The 22913-nt window shown below is 42.4% G+C and overlaps 1 long non-coding RNA gene across 1 annotated transcript; it reads right to left on the bottom strand.

The window, feature by feature from the left end:
- Positions 1-1383: 1383 nt before the first annotated feature.
- Positions 1384-22883, bottom strand: LOC123619317 (uncharacterized). The gene is made up of 3 exons (XR_006727883.2): positions 22635-22883; positions 5229-5406; positions 1384-2414 (listed from the first exon to the last, which is right to left on the bottom strand). It is a non-coding gene; the product is annotated as an uncharacterized LOC123619317 (long non-coding RNA).
- Between the last annotated feature and the right edge of the window lie 30 nt (positions 22884-22913).

Genomic DNA, 22913 nt, shown 5'->3' with positions numbered 1-22913 from the left:
GGAAGTACCCTACATTCTTTCTGGAGGGCCCTTTGTCTGGCAGGCTGCCCTCTCCAGTGAGTTTTTCAGAATGACTCAAGTCTAAGCATATACGCTCTGGCCCAGGGGAGACAGGATGCACCTTTGCCTCTCTCCTCACTCCGGGCAGCCTTCAGCCCACAGCGAGATGCCAGCCACTCCCTCTTGGTGTTTCCAGTCTCCTGAGTGATTCTTCTTTGAACTCTCCCCTCTTGGCTTGGGGGTTGGGAGGGGAGAAGAAAACCCCTAAAAAGACCTGTCAGAGAAACCTTCTCTGGATAAAATCTTTACCTTGTCTTATATCAGCTGGAGGCTGATGGTTACTGATGGTCAGAGGACCAGTCTAGCCACCTCTGAACAGAAGGAGGTAGAGTCGTTACCCACTGCCCTCACCTTCGATGCTTTAGCTGTGGTGCTGGGTCAACAGGAAAAGTCTCATTCCACACCCTGTTGTATTAGTGATGAGCTGCCCCCAGTATTTTCTAAGTCGCGTTTGAATAGGGACACAAATTGGGAAATGGCAGATTCAAAGGTAGAGGGGTGGTCGATGACCCCGGGACCAAAAAAAAAAAAAAAAAAAAACCAACCACTGCCATGTCCTTAAAGGGGCTCAACAGACAGTTTTCCCAGGGCATGGCTTTTTTTCTTTTTTTTCCCTTTTTCCTACTGACTTCTTCAAGGGGGTTGGAAATCTCAGAACACCAGCTCCCGGTTCACAAGCAAATCTTCCGTAGCTGGGAGAGGATTATTATTGCTCTGTTCTAGCTCACTGATCCCCAAAACACAAATGGCTTTTAAAAAAAAAAAATACCTCTGATGAGTGAAGGCAGAAAGTTCTTGTCTTTAACCTTGTGAATTGTCTCCAACATCAGAAAACTGGACTTGTTCTAGAATTCTTCTCCTTTTGGCCTTTTGCCTCTTTGTCTCTTAATTTTCCAGTGTGAGCAAAACAACCAGATCACTCTCCTGATGGCGAGATAATTTGAGCTCATGGTAATGGACAATTTAGTCTAGTGATTTATGCTGGCCTTACAAATTAAGCACTCAACGATGCACTGTGGATTCTCAGACACAGCACCCTCAGGATGGAAAAGGATGCATAGTGTGGCGCTCTCCAGATACTGAGAGACGCACAGCCAAGGAGTATTAAAAACTGCAGTGGCACCGTCAACCACGCTCGCTTATTACTTTTTACACCATCTTGTCTCTGAGGTTCTGCATTAGCCCAAATGGTGTCTTTGTGTGAATCAGAAAAAGGCACCTGCTCTGCAAGGGTACCCACAACTTGTGGGGCAAAGCCCGGTCAGGATTTCAGACTTGCCCCCCAACAATCTGGGCACCCTGTGAAGGAAATCGTATGTAAAGGATAGCATCCATCCGAGGCGGCCCTGATCAAGCTCCCGATTCTTTTGCTTTGTTTTTATTAGTGTGAAATATACATAAACTTTACCACTCGTGACGCTGAGTACATTCACAATACTGTGCAACCATCACCACTATTCTGTATGTTTTCATCACCCCAAAAGGAAATCCCATACACACTTAGCGGTCACTCCCCAGTCCCCTCTTCTCCAGCCTCCAGCAACCACGGATCTGCTGTCTGTTTCTATGGATTTACCTATTCTGGATATTCCACATAAGTGGAATCATACAATATGTGGCCTTTTATGTCTGGCTTCTTTCCCTTTTCAGGATCCTTTCAAGGTTCATCACGTTGTAACACGTGTCAGGACTTCATCATTTTGACGGCTGCATAGTATTCCATTGTGTGGATATACTACTTTTCATTGATACATTCATTTGTTGGTGATATCTGGGTTTTTTCCCACCTTTTGGCTATTGTGAATAGTGCTGCTATGAACATCTGTGTACAAGTTTTTGTTCGAATACCTGTTTTCTATTCTTTGGGTATATAGCCAGGAGTGGAGTCACCACATATGCTAATTCTATGTTTAAATTTTTGAGAAGCTGTCACTGTTCTCCATAGTGGTTGCACCATTTTATACTCCCATCAGCAATGTGTAAGGGCTCTAACTTTTCCACATCCTCCCCTCCTGCCTCTCCTTGCATCAATATTATTTCAGTACTGAAAAAAAAAAATGGCAATAGTATATTTAGGAAAGTACTGACATTCATTTCTTGAGTGTCTGCAATGTACTGGGACAATGCTACCTGCATGGGATTTAAACATGAATAAAAGACAGTGTATTCTTCAGTTTTCTTTTAGTTGCAAGGGACAAAAACCCAACACAAACCCGTTTAGACAAAAAAAAGTGACTCACATAATGAGGAAGTTGGAGGATGGAATCTCACTCTGGCCCAGTGCCATCCTTTTCTCTCCCCATCTCTCAGCTCTGCCTTCTTCTGTGTTGGCTTCATTTTTAGGTGGCTCTTCCCTAGGATGTGACAAAGATGGGCAAGGAAAGCTTATCAACTCTGTGAGAAATAGAATCCCTTTCTGCTTAGTTCCAACAAAGTTCTAGCTCATTCCAACTTAGTTCCAACTAAGGTAAGTTGCAGGCTTGATTGTGCTCTAGCCTGGTTTAGGTCACCTACTCCTGAGTCAGTCACACTGGCCAAGGGGATGGAATGTGCAGAGAGCCAGGCCTGGGATGGGGGCTACCCTGGAGCCTGGGAAGTGGCATCAACTCTACCCAAACCATGAGGTATGAGATTAGGGGAGGGCTGGTCCCCTCAAGGGAAAAGGGGATGCTGTTATCAGAAGAAGAGAGGGCAGATGTCAGTCAGACAAGAGCATCAGCAATAGTCCACCCTCCTCAAGGAAGTCCTGGTCTAATGGGGGAGACCCAGGCAAACAGATCCTGTAATTGTGATACACTCTGGGAATAAAGGAGAGGGGTCCTTCAGACCCGCGCAAGGGGAAGGGAGGGGCTCTGGGGAGGCTCTGTTGGGGAGGTGATTCTGACACCGAGACTAAAGGAGGAACGGGAATCCTCCCACACACAGAGGCACTGGCTTGTGCCACAGCACAGCCCTGAAGTCGTGGGTGACTACAGACAACTGCGAGGAACACTTGTCACTGTGGTTGTTAAAGTCACAATTGAAATACTAAAACCATTCGACCTTGCCTGGAGAAGGCTGATGCTGGTGAGTGATACGTGGTGCTGTCAGCCCTTCCCTGCTGATTAGCTTAATCCACCTCTATATGGTGACCAACCACCCTGGTTTCCTGGGGTCTGAGAGGGTTCCTGGGATGCGGGGCCTTCAGTGCTAAAACCGTGACAGTCCGAAGCAAACTGGGACAACTCGGTCACTCTATAGTTAGGCTCCCAATTCATGAACACCCATCATGTGCTCAGAGGTGGGATAAGGGAGTGTGTGCTGTTATGTAAGAACCATCCCAGCATCAAAACAAAACATGCACACAAATGTTCACAGCAGCACTAGTCACCACAACTAAAAGGTGGAAACAACCCAACCAGCCACCATCTAACGAGTGGCGCTTCCATACGAGGGAGTTGTATGGCCATCATAGGGAGTGAAGCACTGACCATGCTACAACCTGGGCGAACCTGACACTGTTTCGCTGACAAGAGGTCACAGTTGTGTGATTCCACTCATATGGCATATCCAGAATAGGCAAATCCAGAGAGATAAAAAGATTAGTGGTTGCCAGGGGCAACCCCCATCTCTCCCCAGGGGAGGGGAGAATGGAGAGTGAGGGCTTAACAGGTATGGGCTTTCAGTTTGGGGGGTCATGAAAAAATTCTAGAACTAGACAGAGGTGACGGCTGTGCAACACCATGAACGTACTTAATGCCGCTGAATTATATGCTCTAAAGTGATTAAAATGGTAAATTTTAGGTGAAGTGTATTTTACTGCAATAAAAAAGTAGAAGCATCCCCAAAAGGTACTTAAACTAAGTGAACTAAAAGACAGCCCAGGGGGCCACATCTGGCCTGCAGATGAGTATCATTTGGCTTTAGGGAGTTTTAAAAGAATCTGAATTTGTGGCAAACACTTCTAAAAGGGAATGTTTCTCATGAAAAATTCTGATGACCAATTTGTTTGGAAAAATCCCAAACCCTGGCCCCACTTAAGCTGCAGCTGCCCCTGGTGCCAACATCAGGAGGAGGGCAGAGTGGCTACTCTGCTCTGGGGCTGAGGCTTCCCAGTCCCCTCCAGTCCCCTTTCCCCCAAACTTCAGCTGGAGTCCTTCCCCCATCCGCTGTCCATGCCTGGCCCCTACAGGCATGAAAGCATAGAATTTCCAACCCTTGCACAAAGCAATTAAAAGAGAAGCAGATAATAAAGTATGGCGATCAGGCAAATTAGAGGGTGACTTCCATTTTCATCCCTTTGTAAGTTGTCAGTGCATTACCATTTCCCCCAAAATGCTATATGACTTTTGAAAAGGTAAGGAAACTTCCCCTTAAAGCAGTGATTCAGAACCTTAGCTGCACACGGGAATCACCTGGGAAACTTTTTAAATTATTGAGGCCTGGCTCCTACCCCGACCCCCGCCCAGAGATTCTGATTTCTTTGGTCTGGGGTGCAACCCTGGCATTGGGATTTTTTTTAAAAAGCTCCCCAGGTAATTCTAATATGCAGCCAAAGTTGAGAACTACCACTCTACAGCTTCCTTGTAGAGAATTGTCCTTTTTTGTCCTCAGATGTCACAGATTAGACTACACACAAGTTGAAGATCTTTCTAGTTTTTACTAACGTGTCTTTTGTTGTTCTCAGTATCTACCCCTACAGACGCATGCCATCTTCAGCTGCTCCACAGTCACCTTGACAGATACAAGAAATAGACGAGTAAATCATATACATATATTTTTTCTCTTTTTTTGGAGGGGGGGTCTACTGCTTCATTATCAAAACAACATCTGAAGCACCTCGTAAAATCTAAAAGTTAACCCCATATTTGTTTCCTTGGTGTGGAGGGCTCCAGTCTACAGCGTGCTTGGTCTCAGGAAGCCAGCTGATCCGGGACGCACGCTGTTTCCCCGGGCTGGAGTCAGAATGGTTTGTCATGTGCATTGTCCGAAGTGGTCACTCCCTTGCAAAGTGCAACTGTGACGCGATTACTGACATCCTGGCCATGCGTTTTCCACGTGCCCGGGCTTGGAAGCTCTCTTCCACCAGAGCAATTCAACGGCACAAAAAAGCAGCTGCTGGCAGGAAAAACAAAACCTGTTCCGCAGCCTGCACATATTGGAGGCATGCTGCCTACCCTGGTACCCACCTCTGCCGCAGGTGGCGGTGCCTGGGGCGGAGGTGGAGCCCACGGCTGCCTCCAGCTCCCACGGGGGGTCAGCCGTCTGGTGGGCAAAGGCAGACTGACGCCTCCTTGTCACACCCACCACTGCTGTCTGCCTCTCTGCGAGCCCCCAGTTGGCTCTGCTTCCAGCGCCCATCTGTGACTTGGGGGAGAAAAAAAGAAATGCATGTGGTGAGTGAACAAGATTGCCCACGTCATCCTTGATGAGCCTCCAGTCACCCAAAATGTGATCGCCTTCTGATGGGGACAGACCCAGAGTTAACTGAGCCTCGTTTTGTACCCAAGTCTGAAAAATGGAACTGAAGATCCTTCAAGTCTCTGCAGCGATTTTTGGACTTTCTTTTTCTTTGAAGAAATAGGGGAGAAAATTAGAAATGTTGAGCAGGACAGATCATAGGTTTTCCCGTCTTGTGCATTTTGTGCACAGAATCAGATAAATCAGTACCAGTTTAGTTTTCTTGGCAAACAGAGAACACTTTTTTTTCATCATGGGCAGTGCAAATGTTGGCTTTTAGTTTTGGGGTTTTTTTAGTTGACATATAGTCGATTTACAATGTTGTGTTAATTTCTAGTATACAGCATAGTGATTCAGTTATATGCATATATATTCCTTTTCATATTCTTTTTCATTATAAGCTATTACAAGGTGTTGAATATAGTTCCCTGTGCTATGTAGTAAGACCCTGTTGTTTATCTATTGTATATATAGTAGTTAGTATCCACAAATCCTGAACTTCCAATTTATCCCTCCCACCCCTTCTCCCCCTTGGTAACTGTAAGTTTTTTTTTCTATGTCTGTGAGTCTGTCTCTGTTTTGTAAATAAGTTCATTTTTTTATCCTTTTTTTTTTTTAAGGTTCCACATATAAGTGATATCATATGGTATTTTTCTTTCTCTTTCTGGCTTACTTCACTTAGTATGACAATCACTAGGCCCATCCATGTTGCTGCAAATGGCAAGATTTTATTCTTTTCATGACTGAGTAGTATTCCATTGTTTATGGCTCTTAGTTTTTAAGGACAGACCTATTCCCCAGTTTCCACTGAGCTAGAAAGTTAGTCATCCTCAATCCTGGCACATTCACCTAGTCATGGATTCATTTATTTATTAAATCCAAATATCAAATTATTTCTGATTATGAATAAAGAGTGTGATTTCCTGATAGGATGATAAGAAGCTGTAGAATTAAAGGGGGTGATGATCCTTCATCTTCACAGTAGAGCCAGAGTGCAGGAGAGGAAGCAGACGACCCCAGGTAAAACAGCGGCTCTGAGCCAGGTGGCCAGGCTGAATCCCAGCTCTGCCACCTCCTGGCCCTGGGATCTTACATGGGATTTCACCTCTGTTTCTGGGCTTCCTCACCTGTAATATAAGAGTAATAATAGGATCTGCCTCCTGGTGGCGCTGAGGATTAAATGACTCAACAAGTGTAAAGCGCTTAGAACATGGCCTGAACATCAGCTGCAAGTTCTGCTGCCCCTGGAAACACGAGAGGAGCACAAAGGCAAGAGCACTTCTGTGGCAAGGCGGGTTTCCAGACATGCAGCACTGTCACCAAGCCATTAACTCTGCCCTGGGTTGAAACGGGAAGATCCAGCCTAGAATTTCTGTGGGTGCCCTATGCTGACCAGTTACATCAGAACCACCTGGGATGCTCATCAAAAACTGCAGAGTCCCAGATCCCACCTGGGACTTACTGAGGCTCCCTGGGGTTAAAGGCCTGGGGATCTGCATCTTCACAAGCATCCCACGGGGCCGGGATGTACCCTAAAGCTAGAAAAGTATGAACAGAGTTAACAAATAACAACACTTGTGGAGCACAGATACTACTCTCACGGATCCAGTAGTGTTTTGAAAACGTCATTTGAGTATTATCTTTATGCACAATTTTTGCCCAATTATTCTACAGTCTGACACAGCGTATGCTTCTAAATTTCTCTCAAGTGACTCACTGTTTTTACAAAAGTAAATTTATTTTAAAAGGGAAATTTATTTCATTTGAGTGAATAAAAAATAGGTATCCTGCCGTAATTAGATGATAATGGTAAAAGTAAATATAATTTTTAAAAATAATGTTACTAAATTCCACCTCAACACTGCTACCTGCTGAAAATCTAAATCTGCAGCAGCATCTTTGTCTTTAAAAAAGAAAGTCAGCAAGGGTTAGGAAGAGGTGCTACAGACTCTCTAGCACAACAGTGTGAACACACTCAATGCCACTGAAGTGTGCACTTACAGTAAAAATGGTAAAATTTATGTTAAGTATATTTACCTCAATTTAAAAAAAGAGAATGCAGTGCTAAGGCAAAAAAGGTGTCATTTTTTAATAGAACTTTGATGCCCTGAGGACATTTTTCTTTTTACTTCATGTTCAAGACTACATGTAACAGGAAGACAGAGGATACTGCAAATCTGGTCTCAAAATAAGCAGAATGTTACTGAGTTTATCTTTTTTTCATTCTGTATCTCCTACTGATCTTCATTCCCATAGAAATATTAACTAACAGAAAACTGCTAAAAGTTATTAAACAATTAATAATTAAACAATTAGACATTGTGATATGCATGCCTTTCACAAATTGTACAGGTCATGAAGATTCATGAGATAATATGTATAAAGTGGCTAGCACATTTCCTCAGTTGTTCTTATCATCATCTCACTTAATTCTCAAATAATTCCCATGACTTAGGTATTACTGATATCCTCATTCTATAGGCAAGAAGAAGCAAGTCTCAGAGAAGTTAAGTGATCTATCCAAGGTCACACAGCACATGGCAGAGCTGAGGCCAAAAAGCGATTGTCAGACTCCAAGTGCCTGACTGCCATGCTGAGGACACTTTGCCAGGTCTTCAATTTTGTAAGAAGATTCTAACTGTTCCCAAAAGTGCACCAAAGCAAGTTTTAACTAATTTTTTCGATTTCAAAATGTCATTTACTTACTTATTACTGTTGTCAAATATATTATAGTACATAGGCCTTCTTCAAAGTATTAAATGATTTACTCAAAATAATATAATTGAGAAGCACTTAATTTAAAAGACCCCACCATCCTACCCTCTCCATCTCACCTTTCATGTCCTATTCCTTAGAGGCAAACCACCCTCAGCCCTTTGGTCTTTTCCCCTGGTACTTACCACCATCCTTCTAAGTAAGAAGCTTACACAGAAGTTTTTTGATTTACCAATTTTAGAATGTTTATTGGCTCATTTCTCCCACACTAACACCACACCCTTCTAAACCTCCTATCTCCCCGGCATCATTGCACAGCAATTTGGGAGTGGAAAATGTTTATGTTTGTGTCACGACCACATAAATATTGTTTCCTCCGAAACCAAGTGGATGCACTAGGACTATGCCCCCTTTCTTACACAGCCCTTTACTTTTCCTAGAGTTAATAATTGACTCGGTTTTTTATGTCTCCGGTTTCCTAAGTATTGTTTCTAAGTACTTCTTCAAGTGCTCTGACATCTCTGCCATGGGCCTACCAACAAAATGTTCTCTACATTCAAAGATTCAGTTTTATGTTTTTTTCTGGAGACCTCTCAGAATCTGTGTTTTTCTTGTTCCAGGCTGGACAAGTTGCTCTCTGAGGCTGCTGAACAGTTGTCATTTTGAATCATCTCTTTGCCACTGTCCTTGGAATTCCCTTTACCTCTTGCCCATTTTAAATCTCCTCTTCCCTGCCCGGACTCTTACATTTCTCTTTCTCATTTTCTTCTCTCCTTTTGTTGGAACACATTCCCAAAAGCTTACTCAAAAAGAGGGTAAATGAGAGGTAAATTTTTAAAGTCTCTACATGCCAGAAAATATCTTTGTTCTAATGTCACTGTTCAAGGATAGTTTGGCTGGTTAAAGATCCTAGATTGGAAAGCTGGTGACGGCTCTCCCCTCAGGTGTAACATGTCTTTGTCTAACACAAACCTACTTTATTCCTTAATGTAGTTTTATTGATGTTTCCGGAAAAAGCAAAGGCAAAGGTAGGGAAATTCGTCTGCCATGTTTAACTGGAAGTCCCTCCAACAACGTTTTGTCTCCCCAAATTTGTTGAGAGCTCTCATTCACTGTTGTCTCACCTCCCATTCTCTTTGCCCTTGTGAGTTAGTGTTTTCATTCCTTTAATGTCTTTTAGCTAGGTTTTTAGAGGAAGAGGAATTAAATGTGTCTCCCAGTGTGCTATTTTTAATTGGAGATTCCACAATGGTTTATTAAACAAAATGCAAATATCTTGAATTAAATTTCATTAAGAGGGTATTCTAAAAATTTCACAAATAGGACTTAAATTGTGGACACCTCGAGTTCTGCCAAACTAGGTTGGGGAAACACTGTTCTGTACTCTTTTTTCTCTGTAAAAGTAAGATCTCTCTTCTCTTCATTTTACACAGAAATTAAGTTCTCCACAATCTCTCCTTTGGTTAATTAGTATTGTCCAAGGCCAAAAGGTGGGATTAAGCCTCCCAGTCCTCCTTGAAACACACTTTTTGGGTACCTACTCTGCTCTGCTCACCTCATTTCATATAATAAAACGTCCATGTGTATGAATAGATAGTGAGCCCGCCAAAGGATGAATTTTTCTGCCCTCTTTTCTCTTTGTCTGAGGAGAGAAGACCACTTTTATATCTCCTGAGGTTTCTATTCCTTAGCTCAATTTATACCTTTCTTTGCCTTTTCTGCTTTCTGAAGACTTCCCACAATTCTTGGCTTGTGGCCCCCAGCCAGCAATCACATCATTCATTCCAACCTCTGCTTCCATTGTCACGTCTTTCTCGGACCCTTCTGCCTCCCTCTTTCACTTATAAGGACTTCTGTGATTACACTGGGTCCACTGGGATAATCTAGGATAATCTCCACATCTCAGCATCCTTAAGTTAATCACGTCTGCGACGTCTCTTTTGCCATGTGAGGTAACATATTCACAGGGTCCGGGGATTAAGAAGTGGACATCTTTAGGGGGCCATTATTCTGCCTACCCAAGAGACAGATATTCTAGAGTAGCTGGTAAGATTGGCACCAACCAGATACACTGAACTTGACCCCTACCTTTGTCTAAAATAACACCTTATGTATGGAGAGCATATTATGTCCCAAGTACTGTGCTAAGTGCCTGACATGAATATCTCATTTATTTCTCGCAACAGTTCTCTGAAGTAGGCACTATTTTTATAATCCTTATTTTGCAGATGAGGAACTTAAGGCCCCAAAACGTTAAGCTATTTGCCTTTGGGCAAACAGCGGCTAAGTGGAAGGGTCCTCATTCAAACCCTGGTCTGCCTGACTCCGAAGCTGGCGCCCTTGACCATGTCTCTCTAATCCTCCTTTGCTTGCTGCTCATTTAGGTCCTTAGGCTGTGAAATACAACCACCTCTCCCACCCTACACGCCAGCTCAGGCTCAGTAAATATTTGTTGAATTTAACTCCCCAAAAAGGCATCTCTTGACGGTTTCCTCAGCACCTTCAGGGCATCCCTAATTCCCATGTTCTCCTTCTAGCATCCAGTTTTATTGGCCATTTACATGGCGTGCACTGAAGAACTTCAAAGACGAACAGAGCATGTGGTTTACTTCCAGAGCCTCACTTGCCAGTGAGCGGGTTATGACTATGACCTTGGAGTAACTTTTAAGTTTTTCTCTCTTTTCATCTCTGTAGACAATTGGCAGTTAATTTGCAAAAAGGAAGTATCTTTGTTCTCCCCTAACTATCCACAACAGAAACCAGCAGAACCAGAAGGGGAGGCTGGTAGCTCTTTCAGAGTATTTTTCATATTAATACATACTTTTACTATGCACGCACGCGCACACACACCTTACACGGGCAATTTTAGCTTCTGTTTCCTTTTTTTTTTTTAATGGGAGTGTGTTCGACGTCTTATTCCTGTGCTTGTTTTTCCATTTAGGAATGCGCAGTGGATGTATTTCCACGCTTACTTCCTCTTAACCGTTTCATTCCCCTACTGATGCTCATCAAAATTGTTTCAAGTGTTTTCCCCGCAAGACTTGCAGGATAGGAACTTCATTTTGCAGCTCAAGTCCTGGTTATGATGACCTTGAGGAATGATGGGTCTACCTTTTACCAAACCACCTGGCACCTGGTCCCCAGAATGATTTTTCCAAAGCATAAGTTTGATGAGCTCTCCTCCCCCAAATTCCCCCAATGCCCTGCAGGATAAATCCAAATCCCAACTGCTGGCCTAGTGTACAAAATTTTCAGAATCTGGCCCCTAGTCCAGAATCAACCTTGATGGTCTGCACACACATTTCATGGCCCCACTGGCTTTCTCCATTCTGCTTTAGTGGTCTTCTTGCAGACTCTCAAATGCACCAGGCTGTCTGGAATCCAGACCTTCCCATGTGCTCTCTTTTCTACCAGAACAGCTTCCTCTACTCCCTCAAGACCAAGGTAAATTCTATTCCTTCTTTAGTCTCTGTTGAAACATTGCTTCCTTAGGGTCCTCCTTGGCTCCTCCCAGCCTGGATCTCCCTTTACTTTCCTTCACCCTGAGGACATGCATCATGCTAGTAATGAATCCTCAGTGTCTGTTTTACTGGCCATACTCTCTCACCCACTGGAGGGTCTGTCTCCTTTCCTTGCTGTACCCCCAGGGCACAGCGCACAGATGGTGGCCCACTGCAGGGGTCAATAAATGTTTGCTGAATGTGTGATGATGAATGACTCATGGGGAAATTTTACTGCTTCTAGTTAACACACCAATGCGTAGGCACAGTCTCATGTTGAATGTTTGGTTCCACTGACGGTGGTGAAAAAGAGAAAGATCTCTTACCAAAATACAGGCATCCTACTTTCTTTTTCAGAAGTACCTTATCTATTTTAAGAGTCGTTCTTTTCTTGTGGTTTTTATTAATTTATTTACAGCTTTAATCACTGTAATCCAGTTTATTTTAACTGAGTCTTTAAAAATACAATTATCTGAGGCAATTGGGAGCTGATCTTATTGTCTGTTGTTTTTCTTGTCTCTTGCTCATGGTGGATTGTTTCCTTGTGTGTTTTGTAATTTCAAATCAGCACATCTTTATTTGTGGAAGTCCTGTGCATCTAGACTGAAGATTTGTCCTTCCAGAGCTTGTGTTTAGCTGATTTCTTGGCTTGGGGACTCCTCATAGTATAAATTAGAACACCAAATCTATGTGAGTACAGTCTTATTGTGCCAAATTCAGAAGGGACATTTCTTGCCCACCCAGGGCCCAGAAAAAGACAGAAAAACATCTTAGTTATCGCCCTATGCTGACCGGGCAGATTTTTCTAGATCCCCTCACACCTTTCCATAAGGATGGAGCTCTTTGACAATCCTTGTTTGTGTGGAGACCATAGTTCCAATTCTCCCAAAGCTTTGTCCTCTGTCTTTTGAGATGTTTCCAACTCAAGCCCCTCCCTGCTACGTGCATCCTTACGACCCTGGATTTCACACCCTCTTTTTCTGACTCCAGAGAATTATCCCTGTTTTCTGCTTTTAAAAGGGTGTTTGTTATATTTTATCCAGTATTTCTAGATGACTGTCAAACGTGGACAAGTTTTTAGATTATCTAGTCCAGAATATTGCCAAAAATGGAAACCCAGTGGACTAGTTTTTAGATCTTCCCCTCACTGTGTGCGTGAGTCTATTTTTTTTTTTTTGTCACTTTGTTCTCCTCTTATTTTCTGTGTATTTACCACTTCTCTGCTGTTCTCTCACATTTACAACCAGTTATGTCACAGAACAAAATGCCTTATGCTAATAATTTCTCACATATAAACTATCCCTTTTTCCCCCTTAGTATTTGGCTCTTATTCCTGGTCCTTTTTCAGCTCCTTTCCTAACTATCTTTTTTTGTAATTTCCTAGTGAACAAGCACCAAATACAGTTAGCATTTGATCTGTATGTCACCTGCTAATGTAAATGCTCTTCTCTTAATACAAATCTATCCCAGTCTTACAGATAAAAAAAAAATCTTGAGGTCGACAAAACTGCTGGCAGTGTTTCCATACACACCACTGCCAAAAGGCTGGCAAACTTGGTGACGCTAAGGTACCGATATGTAAGTATATTGTGCTCTTTCCACAGGTACTTACAGCCTGGAATGCGGTAGCAGAGGGTCCAGTTTATAATGCTGTTGACCCTTACTCATAGCTTACCAGGAATTTCTCATTTCTGATTCTAACATCAAGTAAGAATCAGATCAGTATTGAAGTGACTACTTCTGTCATTGCTATGGTCAAGGTTACATATTAGCTAACTTACAAATAAATCCCTCTCCATGACAGAAACATTAGGAACTGAAACAGTTTATAAGCACAGTCACAAAGCTTTTTCAAAAGGACTTTTTAAAAATTCTCATAGTTACGTCAGCTTTGGTTAGTGAATATTCTATCTGGCTTTTGTTCTCAACCTCCAAAACGGTTTTAAGAGTTGGTAAATCCCAATTTTGAGGATTTAGAGAATGCTCACTGTACAGTTACCTATGCTGCATAACAGGCCACACCTAAACGTAATGGCTTAAAATAACAATCTTTTTTTTTGTTCCTGATTCTGCGGGGCAGGAGCACCATCCAGCAGGACTCAGACAGTTCATCTGTATCCCACGTGGTGTCGGCTGGGGTGGCTTTGTGTGGGGCTGGAGGACCAAGATGGCCTCACTCACAGGGCTGGCACTTCAGCTGGAAAGGCCTGAAGGACCGGGGACTGCACAGCTGGGCCTCTTTCCTCGTGGGGTCGGCCGGACTCCCTCATGTGTCTGGGGCTTTTGAGCCATCAGCTGGGTTCCTGGAGTCCCCTCCCTTGGCTTCTTTCTCCAGCAGGATAGCCTGGACTTCTTGACATGACAGAGATGGTGTTCCGCTCTGGTTAAAGGGGAAACTTCCAGGCCTCAGCTTAGAAGTCTCAGAACAATATCTCAGAACAATATTTCCACCACATTCCACCACTTTCTACTGATCAAAGCAAGTCAAAGGCCAGCCTTCAAGGAGGGAGGAAATAGACTCCACCTCTTGGGAGAAGAGGCTTGCAGCCAGAGGGGTGGGGAGGAAGTACTGGCGGCTGTCTTTGCAGGCAGTCCACCTGAAGATGCTTTACCCAAATAAATAAATAGCACCCATTCGGTTTATAAAATTGCTACAAATCAGTGGGGAAGTTTACTAACTACAGTTTAGGCTAATTTTATAACTGGTATTAGGATAGTTTATAACACTTAGATGAAAGATGTCCAGGAGTTTTCCTAATAAATATACTTTGTGCCGTGTTTGAATGTCACTGTTATTACTCAGCACTTACAATTTCAAGTGAGAAGGCGTAATCTCACTTGATTAACATTAAAGCTTAGGCCAAATTCACCTCGTCCGTAGGGTCTGGGGGATTACCTTTAGTTCATTACCTCTGTGTGTGTGTCTCCTCCCTGGTGGACACTTAGGAGTACGGGGAGACGTGAATAAATTATCTTGTTTTCTTGTTCTGATAATACCATATTGCAGGCTTGGAATAACTTTCTAATCCCACTAATTGCTTTTAAAGAAATAACATGATTTGGATTTTGCAAATTTTATCACATCAAGTTCTGCACAATTGGGTACACCAAGATCTTACCATTGAAACCCTCCCTGGTGGTAAGCAGATGGATAATCTTGAAATGTGTACGTATGGAATTAAGTTTCGTGACTATCCAAATACGCCAACCACTTCCACGGCATTTGGAATTATGCAATGAAAAACATTTCCACTGATGCCCTTTTATGTGTTAATTTGGCAAAACTTATTCTCAATTATAATTTCAAATCACCTGAGCAACAGAAGAAAATCAGAAGTTGTAGCAAAACCAAGAACTTATCTGAATTTCATATTAAGAAAACATTTTTAATTAATTAATTGGCACAAGTTGAAGATAACCCACATTTAACAAGCCAATTCTGGTTGACACCTGCCAAAATATGACATATTAAATATGTTCTTTTTATCCAATACCCCTTAAATTGTGGGAAAAAAATTAAAGCAGAGGATACAAAATAATTTATTCCCATGAGACTCAGGAAACTTTAATTAGATATCCCCTTAAAGAAAGCAATTTGCTTTTGTTAAAATTTTTAAAAATCTATACTTTAAATGAACTTTAAATTTCAAGACTTTTTCAAGACACAATTGTCTAATCCTCATATTAATGGGCATGCCACATATTTTAATTTCCTGTACATTTACCAAGTCTCTTCAATTTAAAACAAGATTTAGTTCTAAGGTGCCTCTCCTTTCAAAAACACTTTCTCTTTAAGTAGAGAGAGTTTTTTAAAATACATGTTGACCATCTATATCTTTGAAACACTTTAAAATATCTTCAAGTTTAAAAATTCTCCTCCAGACTGATTTGGGGCAGCCTTGGCTCTTTCATTTTTCAGAACTACTCTCTTGATTTACTTTTCTGCATTGCACTGAGTTACAATATAGATTTTTAAAAATCACATCACCATTGAACTTGGGCCAAATGCTTTGAAAGAGTGAGTTTAGGGGGACTGGGGGGACGGGGTGAATTGTCTATAAATAGTTCTCCGTGTAGCATCCCCTGTATAATAAAGTATTATGTAACTCTGCCCTACAACGTAAATAGATGGTAATTTGCACTTTCCCATTACTGTTCATCCTCGAATCGAATCCGTGGTCTTTTGCCAATATTAAGGTCTATTCCTCATTTCCTTACATCCCCCAGGGTCCCTACTATGATGGGAGTGGGTGGTAAACAGTCCCCTGGTTCTGTACACAGTTTGTACAGCAGACACACACCCAGCTGCTTTTATGCCTCTGCATTTCCAGTCTCACAGACCCAAAGGCAGTGTGGTCCACGGCTGGCCCGATGGCAAACACAGCCAGAACAATGCAACTACACTTCCATCACCTCCTTATTAACATCCTTTTCTCCTTTTAAATCATGATGGCCCTGGAGATTCTAGCCCAAGGCCATTACGCTGGACTCCAAGTAAGGACACTCAGGAAAGATTCCAGAAGAAGAAATATTTTTAAAATTTTACCAGCCTGGAGGGCCTATTATTAGGGTGACAGAATAATATGATTGAGAATTAACTGTACTTATTTTCTGCTGTAGACTCATTACAAAAGACTAAGGGGAATTTTTTTTCCCAAGCAATTAAGTCTTCGAGTCCTGGGGTGCTGGGCCTTGCTCAGAGGAGCCTGGATGCCTAGACACTCTGCGACTTGGAGATGAATTATCAAAATGCCAGGGCCTCAGAGGGAAAGAGGCGGGAGTGTTATGTGGGGAAGGGGTGACCCAGATCCCTGAAGATCCACACTAGGTGTGCAGAACAGGGATGGGGGGCAGACTGGTAGGAGAGATGCTATCCAGGGCTTGTCAACGGAAATGCACACACACATTGCCTGGAGAACTTGTGAAAATGGAATGATGATTCAGGAGGTCTGGGGACTCCACATTTCTAACAGGATCCCAGCAGTGCCAATACTATGGGTCCTGGGAACTCACTTTGAGCAGTAGAGGTTAAGGAGAAGTAGGCGGAAGGACTTCAAAGGAGGGACACAGGGAAGTCAAAACGTCATACTCGGTGGCACTGGAGCAATGACAAAAGTTCTGGGTGGCTGAGTTGTACCCTGAGGGAAAGGATACTATTATCAACAGAGCTGTCCATCTTCAAAGGGATCATTCCAGTCTGTACAGAGCATCTGTTTCAACAGACTAACACTGAAGACTAAAGACTAAAAGAACTGAGACTAACAGCTCTTCCCCAATTTTCTGGCCTATTTCCCCACAACCTCTTAGACTTCTTGAATGACCCTAGGGAAGGAAAGGAACCCAGCTCTCAACCCCCAGTAGATTGAATTTCCAAACGACCTTGGCTTGTGGAAGGAGCAGTGGAGGACCTTGAGCTAGCTATATTTAATGTACAGGAAGTTTTGAGCACAAGTGTCATGGAGCAAATTCATATGAGTTACCCTTTCAGTCTCAAACTTAAAGAATCAAATTCAGGAATCTATAAATATCCATTACTTTAGTTATCCAATCAACAAATGTTTAGGGGGTGCTGAATGAATTTCCCTAAGTTCTGCTGTGGGGGCAGTTTTGGAAGTCTGGCAAGAGAAATGAGTTGTAGGGGACAAGGACCCCAAAAGATCTGAGGACTTAAATTCCTTATCAGTCAGTGATCTTGCCGTGGTCATCAAAGATAGCCCTTCCCCTTACATACACTCTTCCAATTGCCCTTGGAGATTTTTCCCTCCTTCAAGTCCTTGCTCTTCATTTAAATATGATCTCACCAGTATAAACGTGTTCAGGAGAAAGACCCAGTTTGATTTTCTTCTGCCAGCCTCTTCCAAAGATAGCCTCGTATCCCATTCTCTCATAAGAACAAGTCTTAAAAATAAACTAAGGCAGTAAGTGCTGTGTCCAAAGCCAAGTGTGCTCCAAAGCTGAAAATAATAAACTTCAGGGTTCCCTTTCTCTAATCCAATTTTAAGAGCAAATGCCTTTTGTTGTTAATTTTGTTTGCAACCTCCAATCCTGCCATCTCCAGGACCTGATGTTTTATTAAAGCATTTCCAAATCTGGTTCTGATTACATAAGAAAAGTTTGTTCCTGTGCTCATCAATGTCACATTTTGCACGGAGATACTAGCTTGATTTGTCTTAATCCTCCAGAAGGTCTAAAATCTAGGCAGAGGGGAAGAAGGAATTACTAGATCTTTTGCCTGATCACCTGTCCTTAAGAAATCAAAAGTCACAAAATGCTCCTACAGTGTTTTTGGTTGGCTAGCAGATATTGTTTTGTTTGTTTGTTTGTTTGTTTTAATTGTCAATGTTTAACATACAAGAATTTCACATAAAAATCCAAATTTCTAATTTTCTCTCAAAAAATCAGATCTGGCAACATTTGGCTGCTGTCCCTCACGGCTGAGCACTGGTGTCATGGACACCTGTGACCCTTTTGGCTGCCAGCATCTGAACCTCTCTCCTGTATTCAGGGATGTCCCCAGTTCACAAGCCTTGGTGGGAGGCAGATGTCATTTCTCACTACTCAAGCTATAGACCCCGTCCTCATGAGCATGCGACCCAGGCCTGGCCAGTTAGGCATGTTTCCCCTGCCTTTTCATGGGGCAGTAGCTTTAGGAAGACTCCAGTACAGGAGAGAGCAAGTATATTCTTTCTGACAGTAGAAATGGTGAGAGCAAAGTCCAGTTTCTAGGAGGAGGGGATAGCTCAGTGGTAGAGGGCATGCCTAGCATGCACGAGGTTCTGGGTTCAATCCCCAGTACCTCCATTGAAATAAATAATAAATAAGCCTAATTACCTCCCTCCCAAAAATATAAATTAAAAAAAATTTTTTTTAATTCAGTTTCTAGGGACAGTAGCATCCAAAGGTCGGCAGTAGAAACCGTTTCCTTACTGGCTTGGTTCTGTGGAGTAATTTTGACCCTGGTTTCGGTTCCACGGCCTGTCTTTGTTCCACTTTCCACGGCCTATCTTTGTTCCACTTCCCACGGCCTGTCTTTGTTCCACTTTCCAAGCCGAGTTCTCCAGCATTCTTTCTTACCAATTGTGAGCTATCCAGTATTTCACTGCTGCAATCCTTTTCTGCTTAAATCTCTCATCTACAAACTGCCCAATTGAGGCAGGGCACAGAGTCCACCCAATCCTCTTCCTTTATATTAACTTCAGGCAACTTGTAAGACATGTGAGCTTGGAACTCAGGTCTTCTTGGAACTCTCTTTCAAGTGATAGAATTTTGTCACTGGGAGAAAAGCTAAAGATTACCTAGTGCAAAGATTGGCAAAGTAATGAGAAAAGTTTCCCAGAGGCACCTCCTCTCTGACCATTTCCTTTCATATCTCATTGGGCAGGACTAGGTCACATGTTCACCCTTAATTTAAGGCAATCGGGAGACTAGGGTCACTGTGGTTGGCTTAGCCTAGGGCAGTAGTTCAACTTTGGTTGAATACTAGAATCAACTGACCAGCTTTTTAAAACACCAATACTGGGTCACACCCCCAGGCCAAATTTAATTGGCGTGATTGGACTTCTGACAGTGAAATTTTAAAAAATCTCTGGTGCTTTTGAATTGCCAAAGCAATACAGAAGAAAAAGAACAAAGCTGGAGGACTAACCCTCCCAGACTTCAGACAACACTACAGAGCTACAGTAATCAAAATAGCATGGTATGGTGGCATAAAAACAGACAAATGGATTAATGGAATAGAATAGAGAGCCCAGAAATAAACCCACAGATCTACAATCAATTAATCTTTGACAAAGAAGGCAAGAATATACCATTGAGAAAAGACAGTCTCTTCTGCAAGTCGTGTTGGGAAAACTGGATAGCAGCATGTAAAATGAAGTTAGAACAGTCCTTCACACCAAGCACAAAAGTAAACTCAAAATGGCTTAAAAACTTAAATATAAGACAAGACATGATAAACTTCCTAGAAGAAAACATAGGCAAAACATTCTTTGACATAAATCTTAGCAATGTTCTCCTAGGGGCAGTCCACCCAGGCAATAGAAATAAAAGCAAAAATTAACAAATGGGACCTAATTAAACTTATAAGCTTTTTTTAAAATCTCTATTTTATTTATTTCCTCCCTGATTTTTATTATTTCCTTTCTTCTGACTAAACTTATAAGCTCTTGCACAGCAAAGGAAACCATAAGCAAAACAAAACGACAACCTACAGAATGGGAGAAAATATTTGTAAATGATGCGACTGACAAAGGTTTAATTTCCAGAATATATAAACAGTTCATACAACTTAAAACAAAAAAACAAAAACCCAATCCAAAAATGGGCAGAAGATCTAAACAAGCAATTCTCCAACCAGTCAGAATGGCCATCATTAAAAAGTCAATGAACAATAAATGCTGGAGAGGGTGTAGAGAAAAGGGAACCCACCTGCAGGTAGGAATGTAGTTTGGTGCAGCCATTATGGAAAACAGTATGGAGATTTCTCAAAAGACTAAATAGACTTACCATATGATCCAGCAATTCCACTGCTGAGTATATATCCAAAGGGAACTCTAATTCAAAAAGATACATGCACCCCAATGTTCACAGCAGCACTATTTACAATAGCCAAGACATGGAAGCAACCTAAATGTCCATCAACAGATGACTGGATAAAGAAGCTGTGGTATATTCATACAATGGAATACTACTGAGCCATAAAAAATAATAAAATAATGCCATTCGCAACAACACAGATGGACCTACAGAATGTCAAGTAAGTCAACAAGAGAAAGAAAAATACCATATGATATCACTCATATGTGGAATCTAAACAAATTTTAAAACGAGGGCACTAATGAACACATTTACAAAACAGAAACAGACTTGCAGACATAGTAAACAATCTTATGGTTACTGGGGGAAAAGAGGCAGGAAGGGATAAATTTGAGAGTTTGAGATTTGCAAATGTTAGCCACTGAATATAAAAATACATTAAAAAAAAACCAAATTTCTTCTGTCTAGCACAAGGAACTATATTCAATCTCTTATAACAACCTTTAATGAAAAAGCATATGAAAATGAATATAAGTATGTATACGCATGACTGGGACATTGTGCTGTACAATGTATAGATGCATTGGAATTAACTATATTTCAATAAAAAAATTCTCTGTTGCTTTTAATATCATCCCTCTCTCTAGTCCAGCTCCTGACCCTTGCCCATTTTACAAATGCCAATACTGAGGTCCAAAGAGATATTAAGCTGCCCAAAGGACTATATCTTCAATTAATGTCAAATACAGACACAAGCAAAGCCATAAACATGTGAATGACACTTACTAGGACAACTCTGTTTTTCCAGAATATGCACGGGGTGCATTCTTTCTCTTAGAAAGTGAAGTCCTGGAAGCTCAAGGGCTGAGAAGCAGGAGAGTGTAGGGTGGTGGTTACCAAACTTGAGCGCATGAGAATCCCCTGGAGGGCTTGTTACAACACAGAGGGCTGGGGCCACCTTCAGTTTCAGATTCAGTGGGTTTGGAGGTGGGGGGGAAGAATAATCAGCGTCTCTAACAAGTTCTCAGGGGCTCCTGCTGGTCCAGCCACTGCACTAGCCACTGGCGCAGTGACTCTAAGAGCTCGGCTATAGAATCACACTGTCTTGGTGAGATTCTGCTCTGCCCCTCACACCAAGTGAGGACATGGGCAAGCTGCTTAATACATCTGTGAAATGGGGCCGACAGTGGAAGCCTGGGCTTACGGCAACAGCTGAGTATTCACTTAGAATGTAAAGCACTTACAACAGGGTCTGGCCCATAGTGACTGTCTAATGAATATTAGCTATTATCATTCATTCATTCTTCAACAAACAATTATAAACTGAGTACTTCCTTTGAGACAGGCACTGGTCCAGGCACCAGGAGTATAGTGGTGAGGAAATCAAAGCCTTGCCTCTCAGCGAGCTTACCATCCGCGCGGGAGGCACACAACAGATGCCCTCATAAGTATATACACTACAATGTCACACAGAAGAACTATGCATTCCAAGTAAACTGAACAGTAGGTGCACACAGAGTTTTATGAGAAGTTGGTCCAGTCTTGTTCACACCTTTTAGCTCAGGGAGGTGGTGGTGTCATGTTTGTAATGCAAAAGCCCCTTAGCAGCATGGCTCTTACCATGGCAGTTGAATAAAGCCCAGGGTATGGCTTTTCTAGTCCAGGCCTTCAGAGAAATAGATGGTATAAATATATATACATACAGCTGGACTAGGAGAGAAGTAACCTGCCCAAAGTTATATGGAAAAAGTGGTACCTAGAGATCTACCCAACACGTGTTAGGAGAAAGCAAAGAGTAGGGGACTGTCACATCACATGCCACATCTGACTCCCTTCTTCTGGCTCCCCAGGCAGGGAGGGACCAGGGTAAAGCCATAACTCTCATTGTATATTTCCCCACTCTCCCTCTACTCTGTTCCTAAAACAGGCGACAGTGATGTAATAAGTTGCAAGGAGCAGCTACTTGCAAATCAGATTCCAGGCCAGCCTCATCTCCTCCCAGTATTATCGTTCTTCTCAACATGTTAAAAAACAAAAAACAAAACAAAAAAAGCTTTATGGATGTAATGCATACTCATTGTTGGGAAATACAGACCAGCAAAATATAAGAAAACAAAAGTGGTCCACAATCCCCTCACCTCAGACAAAAAGACTAACATTTTTATATCGAGTCCCCTCAGTATCTTGAGATCAAAGGGAGCCTGTCCTCTATGCTTACTGACTAGCCCGTTCCAGTCACACATGTTAATCCAGTTATTTATTTACTTATCCAGTCTGGAGTTGTTTCTGGAGGTCGGTTCTGTACATTTTGTTGGGTGAGGGGCATGAATTCGGGAGAGGGACTGGAGTTTTGTTTGGAGTTGTTTTTTCATTTGAAGTACTCACCTTCCAGCTTTGGGGCCAAAAAGTATTTCGAGCTTTTATTCATATGGAACTGGCCATGTCATTTGGAGGTGTCTTTCCTCCGAACTTTTTAGCGTTGGCACCTTTCTGTTCCTTTGAACGGTACGTGTTTGAACTTTGGTGACTGGAATCGGCTTCGGCCGCGAGTCTTTAGCGTGTAATGATGACTAGCAGCGGCAAGGGGTGGCCTTGCCTCTCCTGCTCCACCTCTTCCCGGGCTCAGGACGCTCCTCCGCGCCTGAGAGGAGCGAGAATGGCGGA

Source organism: Camelus bactrianus, chromosome 32 (genome assembly GCF_048773025.1).
Source record: "Camelus bactrianus isolate YW-2024 breed Bactrian camel chromosome 32, ASM4877302v1, whole genome shotgun sequence".
Classification (NCBI taxonomy): Eukaryota; Metazoa; Chordata; class Mammalia; order Artiodactyla; family Camelidae; genus Camelus; species Camelus bactrianus.
Note: the sequence above shows the minus strand (reverse complement) of the source record. Positions and strands in the feature narration are given on the sequence as shown.